We start from the raw sequence: 7,220 nt of genomic DNA, 5'->3' as shown, positions 1-7,220 counted from the left end.
CACTTCAGTCCATGGTCCTACGCTCTATCCACAGAGCCAGACCGGCTAGAGATAAAAATAAAAGTTCCTGGTGTCCAGAGATGTAGATACAAAGGCAGCCTGTGAGGGTTGGTGACGTGATGAGATTATGTTGGTAGAGGTCTATTTAGGGAGATTAGCAAAGGTGTTTAGTTCAAAAGCTCTATGAAGACCTCTCAAATCCCATCACCTGGAAAAAAATGGGTGTGGTCTACTGAGACTCAATAAAAAGCGCCAAACTCACTCTTTGCAGAACACAAGGAGTGTGTTTGGAGCTTAGCTGGTTGGGGAGACTTCTGAGAGCTACTGCCACCACGCTTGGCAGGCTGGATCCCGGAGCCGACTTCTTTGTATGAATCCTCCTCAAGCAACTATTGCCTTTCTTGGACTTGCACTTGGTTCCTGCCAGTTGAATGTTCCAAGCAGTTTGAATAAGGAGAAGCTCAAACAAGAGGAAGGGAGAGGAAGAGAGAGATAGCAACATCAATGATGAGAGAGAGTCACTGAATCGCTGCCCCCACACTGGGGATCAAGCCTGCAACCTGGCCATATGCCCTGACCTGGGATGGAACGGAGACCCCTTGCTTCGTAGGTGGACACTCAACCACTGAGCCAAGCCAGCCGAGCAGCATTTATGTTTTAGGGTCATCGTTCAGACAGTTGTTTTTAGAAACAAAGCCTGGATGTTGCAGACGGTACGAAGCGAGTGCAGAAGGAGAGGTACCAGCAGCTGCAGGCCCCGCTCTGAGAGAGTTCCTGTTAGACAGGACAACGACGTCTCACTGCTACTGGCCTAACGTGGGTGAAGAGGGAACGGAGATCTTTGTCGTCTGACTTTGGAAATCCCATTTAACGTCACACTGCCATGTCCAGGGTGCCAAGTCCTCCCCCTCCGGCAGAAACGTCGAGTGGACCTGTACCTGAGAGCTGGTGCCACACTCAGATTGAGCCAGTGAAATTCCCCCACATGTGGACCGTCCGTAACTTTAGCTTTTGCTGGGAGGAAATGGGTGAAGTCGTGCCGAGTTCAGCCTTTTCATCGGGAGCCAAGGAAAGACTGGAACAGTGTTTGAGAGGAAACCCAAAGGGCTGGCTAAAGAAAGTGAAGATTACCTGTCTCTTTACCTGTTACCGGTCAGCTGTCTACAGAGTGAATTTGGGGCAACATTCAAATTCTCCATCCTGAATGCCCAGGGAGAAGAAATCAAAGCTGTTGGAGAGTCAGTGGGTGCCGGGAGCCAGTTCCAGCATGTCATAATTGCAAGAGTTTCATCAAAAGGTTGATGGAACTTGGGGACTCAACAAGGGCTGAGTCACATATGTTGTCACCTGTTAGGAATGGCTAAAGGCATTTCCCCAAACCTGAAAAGGATGCATTAAATTGATTGTTTGCTTCCAGACAGCTCAGGGCATCTTAATCTACATGTTATTGCCTCCTACTGGCCAAACACCTGAACAGCGTAGGCTAGTCCCCATTCTGACAATAGATGAAACCCTACCCTTTGAAGTGTATCTCCACCTTGCCTTAGGACAAATTGTGTTAATAAAAAGCAAGGGGTCCGGAGACAAGGAGAACTTAGCTCCTTTAGCTAAAGCTCCTCTGAACCCCAATACCTTTCAAAATTATCTTTCATCTCTGGACTCTTACTTAAGTTACACACAGCCTTTCTCCAGATTGCTGAACCCTTCTGAATGCCGGAACAAGAACCCCGGCAACTGGGCATCCAGGTTTGTGCAAGGCAAAGGCTGGGGGTTCAAAAAATGCATCCGTAGAGACTGTCTCTAGGATGAAGCCCACAGGCTGCTCCCTGGTGACAAGCTGACCCTCTTCTGTGAGGTGAGTGGGTGCCAGATTCCGTCACCATTTCTGGCCAGAACACCATGAAGACGGTGAAGGTTCCCGAGTGCCGGCAGGCCGATGAGCTAGGAGGACTTTGGGAGAATTCCTGGTCTGGTCCACAGACTATTGTGTGTGTGTTGCTGGCCAGGGATTCCAGGCTCACAACGCCATCTTAGCGGCTCGTTCCCCAGTGTGTAGCGCCATGCTTGAACACGCAGTGGAGGCGAGCAGAAAGAATCACGTTGAAATCATCGAGGTGGAGCCGGAAAGGAGATGATGTCCTTCGTTTACACGGGGAAGGCTCCGAACGGGGACAAAATGGCTGGTGGTTTGCTGGCAGCTGCTGACAAGTACGCCCAGGAGCGTTTGACGGTTGTGGGTGAGGACGCCCTCGGCAGTCACCTCTCCCTGGACAGCGCTGCAGCATTGCTCACTGTGGCTGACCTCCACAGCGCAGGTCAACTGAGAACTCGTGCGGTGGATTTCATCAGCTCTCCTGCTGAGGATGTCTTGGAGACCTCGGGGGTAGGCGGGGGGGGGGTGGGGGGGCAGGCAATGGTGGTGTCCCATCCCCGCTCGGTGGCTGAGGTGTACCGCTCTCTGGCTTCAGCACAGGGCCCCTTTCTGGAGCCCCTACGCAGCGCCTGAAGCCGTCCTGAGATCACGCCTGCTGGACGACTCGTGTGATGTTCCAGGAGCACCAGCCACTGTGTCTCCATGGACCCAGGTGGACAGGGCGGTCTGTGCAGCTTTGACCCTGCTGTGGGGGGAAGACTGCATCTCCACCCAGATTTCTAAAACAGCTTTATTTCTTGGTGAAAATGGTGGGGGGAGTGGGAAGGGCCGGGGACTGGGGGCTGCTCAACCTGAGGAGACCCCGTGGCTCCTTGCTGTGTTCCCTTTGGCCTGACTGACTTGGATCCTGGGGGGATTCTGTGTAGGCGCTGGCCCCGAGGACACCCTGCGGTGGTATTTGGAGAAACTTGCGGCATCTGACTGAGCAGAACAAATCGTCAGGTGCCTATAGCAAAAAGGAACACATTCCTCTCCAGGTCCATCCGTGCTGTTGCAAATGATGGGAGTTCTTTCTTTTTTTATGGCCGCGGCGTATTCCATGGTGTAGATGTACCACAGTGTTTTTATCCACTCCTCCGCTGATGTGTACTTAGGCTGTTTCCAGATCTTAGCTATGGTAAATTGTGCTGCTATGAACACAGGGGTGCATATATCCTTTCTGATTGGTGTTTCAGGAAGAGATCAACCAACAAACTTGTATGCATATATGCATAATCCGTGGACACAGACAAAGTGGTGGTGAGGGGCTGGGGCTGGGTGGGAGGGCGCAAGAGAGCCATCTGGAAGAGGTTACTGGGGGGAATGGGGGACCTATGTAATACTTTCAACAATAAAGTTTTTTTACAAAGGAAAAAAAATGTTTCATTTGCCAAAAGCCCGTACATATAAGAGTAAGAAGAGGTCGGGGAGCATGTGACGGGGAGAGGACCGACAAATCGCCAAAGAAACGACCGAGCCCCAGGGCCCATCCCTGGTCAACGTCCAAAAGACCCCAATTTCAGAGAGGACGGCCGCGGTCCTTCGCGTGACCTTCAGGTTTGCGTTGGCAAACGCGCAAGGGCTCACGGAGGCGGCGCGGCGGTTCGTTAAGAAGCGCTAGACGCCTGTAATCCTAGCTCAGAGGATTAATGTGCCTTAAACAGATCCAGGTTCCGTGGGCCGCGCCAGGGGCTGCAGCTTGCAGGGATGTTATTAAAAATCCTATGGAAAGAGGCAGGAGGCCAAGCCTGACCGTCCTCGAGGACGGCGAGCGGCTCCCATTGGCCCGACCCCAGAGCAGGGAGGCTTTCCCACGCCGTGAGCGAGGGGCGCGGTGCGCACAGCAGGCCCCGTGCGAACGGGAGACCGGGAGCGCGTGGCCATTGCGTGTGGCCGTGCCACTTACCGCGGGAGGCCCCCAGGAAGCTCGTCACCAGGTGACTCACCTGCGTCTGTGATGGACAGTGTCGTGGCCAGAGCACAGAGCCGTGGCTCTAGCCCCGTGGGCCGCGGCCCCCTGTGCTGTTTTAGCTTTGCCATGTTCCCGCTTTGAGCCTCCATTTCCTTACCTGCAACATGGGCGCAATGATGTGGGCCTCATGGAGCGGTTAGAAGAAGTCGGTAATGTCTGTGCACGTTCAAGGCCTTCACCGCCATTGGTGACGGCTGTTCTTAGCGTCCTTAGTGTGACTATGGCCTCACTTCCAGCTCTGAACTCACGAGAGTGTCCACGTTACAGGGACACGTGGCGTGGAGCACAGCGTGTGGACTCAGTGGGAAGGTGAGGAATGGCACACGTGGGTCTGAGGAAGTAGGAAGCAGGGAACCCTGGAGGGCTGTCCACATGGAGGAACATGCTGGGTTGGCACTCAGGGAGGACTGATGGGGCAGGGTTGTGCCAAAGGAACTAGAAGATGAGAAAGGCCGACGTTGGCAAATCGGCTCAGAGACATCACAGCAATACGGGCAGAGGGGAGGGAGGTGGGAGCCACCTCAGGACAGCTAAGGAACCCGTGAAGACGAAATACAGGGACCCAACCCCACGGTGCGGGGCGGGGGGGGGGGGGGCAGGGGGGGCGGAACGCTGAGAAAATGGACGTGGAAGACAGCGCGTCTGTGAAACAAGAACAGGCCGCAGTGTGAAAGGTGCAGTCGTAGCATCAAAAAGGGGGAGAAGGCGAGTAGGTTTACGGTTGGGCGTACGTGAAACACAGTTTATTCTTGTGTTTAAGTGAATAATAATTCGTGCAAGAGTAGGCCTTCCTTCCCCCGGCTGCCAGAGAGAGAGAGAAACAGGTCACGTGCACAGGACCAGGGGCCATGACAGGACCAGGGTGAAGGGAGGCGACACTTACTCTCGAATTCTACACCTGGCCCAGCTGTCCATCAAGCATGAACAGAGACTATCTGCAGACTCGGGCGGTCTTTAAAATCTACCTCCCGTGTGCTCTCTCAGAAAGCTACATGAGGATGTGCATTTTTTAAAGGAGTAAACCAATGAAGAAAAGATGCGGCATGTAGGAAAACAGGATCCATTGGAACCAGGAGAGAAACCATGGGAACCCCAGGCCCACGGGACGGAGGAGCCACACTAGAATGCTACGTTCAGCCTGGGCTCGCTCAGGTCCGAACCCTCCCAGAGAGCCTTCTGTGGGGGAAAATGTACAGAAAACTGCTGTGCCTGGGTAGCACTTACATTTCTATCTAATAAAAGAGTAATATGCAAATTGACCGTCACTCCAAGACACAAGATGGCTGCCCCCATGTGGTCAAAGATGGCCACCCCCATGTAGACACAAGATGGCCACCACAAGATGGCCGGCAGGGGAGGGCAGTTGGGAGGGACCAGGTCTGCAAGGGAGGGCAGTTGTGGGCGATCAAGCCTGCAGGGGAGAGCAGTTAGGGGTGACCAGGCCAGCTAGGAGGGCAATTGGGGTTGACCAGGCCAGCAGAGGAGGGCAGTTGGGGCAGACCAGGCCAGCAAGGGAGGGCAGTTGTGGGCAGTTAGGGGTGACCAAGCCAGCAGAGGAGGGCAGTTGGGGGTGACCAGGCCAGCTAGGAGGGCAATTGAGGGTGACCAGGCCAGCAGAGGAGGGAAGTTGGGGCAGGCCAGGCCAGCAAGGGAGGGAAGTTGGGGGGGACCCAGGCCTGCAGGGGAGGGCAGTTGTGGGCAATCAGGCCAGCAGGGAGGGCAGTTAGGGATGACTGGGCCAGCAGAGGAGGGCAGTTGGGGGAGACCAGGCCTGCAGGGGAGGGCAGTTGGGGTGGACCAGGACAGCATGGGAGGGCAGTTGGGGGTGACTAGGCCTGCAGGGGAGGGCAGTTATGGGCAACCAGACTGGCAGGAGAAAGCAGTTAGGGGTGACCAGACCAGCAGGGGAGGGCAGTTAGGGGCAATTGAGCCAGCCGGGGAGCAGTTAGGCATCAATCAGGCTGTCAGGGGAGTGGTTAGGGGGTGATCAGGCTGGCAGGCAGAAGCAGTTAGGGGCAATCAGGCAGAGGCATGTGAGCGGTTTGGTGCCAGCAGTCCTGGATTGTGAGAGGGATGTCCAACCACCTGTTTAGGCCCAATCCCACCAGGCCTAAACGTGCGGTTGGACACCCCTCAAGGGGTCCCAGATTGGAGAGGGTGCAGGCTGGGCTGAGGAACAACCCCCCCCCCACCCCGTGCATGAATTTCGTGCACTGGGCCTCTAGTATCAATCATAATAATGTACAGGCAATATGGATCTGAGAAAATTAATGTTAAAATGCACTGGGAAGCTGGAAGGTTGGCGGGAGAGGAGGGGGGCAGGGAGAAATGTGGAGGAAAGAAGACCCAACCCCAGCCATCCACGGTGGGAGGCAAAAGAGACACGTCAAGAAGCAGCAGCACAAACACGTTATTTCCTAACACGAAGGTCATGACAGAAAAAGAGAAGGAAAGTAGAGCCGAAAGCTGTGACCTCCGGGGAAAGAGCACAGGGCAGGAGGCGGCTGATCTCTGCAGGCCCTGGGCAATGCCTGGGCCCTTTAAGCTGGAGACGTGTATTTGGACCAAAGTAACGTTTAAAGAAGGGAGAAATAGGTTACGTTTGCAGACCTGGGGAAAACACACACACAAGAGAAAGCTCCTTCTCCACTCAGGTGAGAACCGGGACGAGAAAGAGGGGGGTTGCCATGGCAGAGGGCCCTTCGCCAGACAGGAAACATTTGAGAACTCGTCCCGGCTCCGCACGAATGCTCCGTGTGATTTGGGGCAAGTCCCACCAATGCTGTTTGCTTCCGCTTCGGTCCTGGAGCAAGGCAGGTGCGACTAGAGGGTCCCAGCGGTCCCGCCGGAGCCTGTGTTCTGTGCCCTCGGCGCTCAGATGGGGAGGACAGCCCCTTGCCGGGCAAGGTCACAGAAAAGGCACCCGGTGGCAAGGCGGCGTGCAGAGGCCAGACAGCTCAGAAGGCTCCGGGCAGGGCTCATCCCTCAGCCCGGTAGGCAGGTCTGCGCTGGTGCCAGGGGATGGAGGAGCAGGTGGCGGACACTGAGTGCAAGACCCCCCTCCCCTTTTCCGACCAGCCGAGGGCGGTCGCTCTTTGCTGCCGGCCTTCCTCTCAGTCTGGAGGGCGGCCCAAGGGCAGGTCCCTGTCCGGAAGCCTCTTCCTGGCGCGTCCAGTGCAGGTGGGGTACCTGAGGCTCGGGGTCCCCAGTCCTGTGCTCTCTGCTTGAAGTTTCCCCATCGGCCATCGCTGACTGCTGGAGACACGTGGTGCCGGTGACCCGCGTGTCCATGGAGCCGGAGCTGCTGCGGGACCGCCCAGGGGGCCGAGGGCCAGG

General features: G+C 55.7%; 1 pseudogene across 1 annotated transcript; it reads left to right on the top strand.

The window, feature by feature from the left end:
- Positions 1–883: 883 nt before the first annotated feature.
- Positions 884–2,506, top strand: LOC307095891 (speckle-type POZ protein-like; annotated as a pseudogene). Its single transcript has 2 exons — positions 884–1,230; positions 1,724–2,506. The product of its transcript is annotated as a speckle-type POZ protein-like (transcript).
- Positions 2,507–7,220: the final 4,714 nt, after the last annotated feature.

Source organism: Cnephaeus nilssonii, assembly GCF_951640355.1.
Source record: "Cnephaeus nilssonii genome assembly, chromosome: 1".
NCBI classification, from domain to species: Eukaryota; Metazoa; Chordata; class Mammalia; order Chiroptera; family Vespertilionidae; genus Cnephaeus; species Cnephaeus nilssonii.
This window is presented reverse-complemented; position numbering and strand designations above follow the sequence as displayed.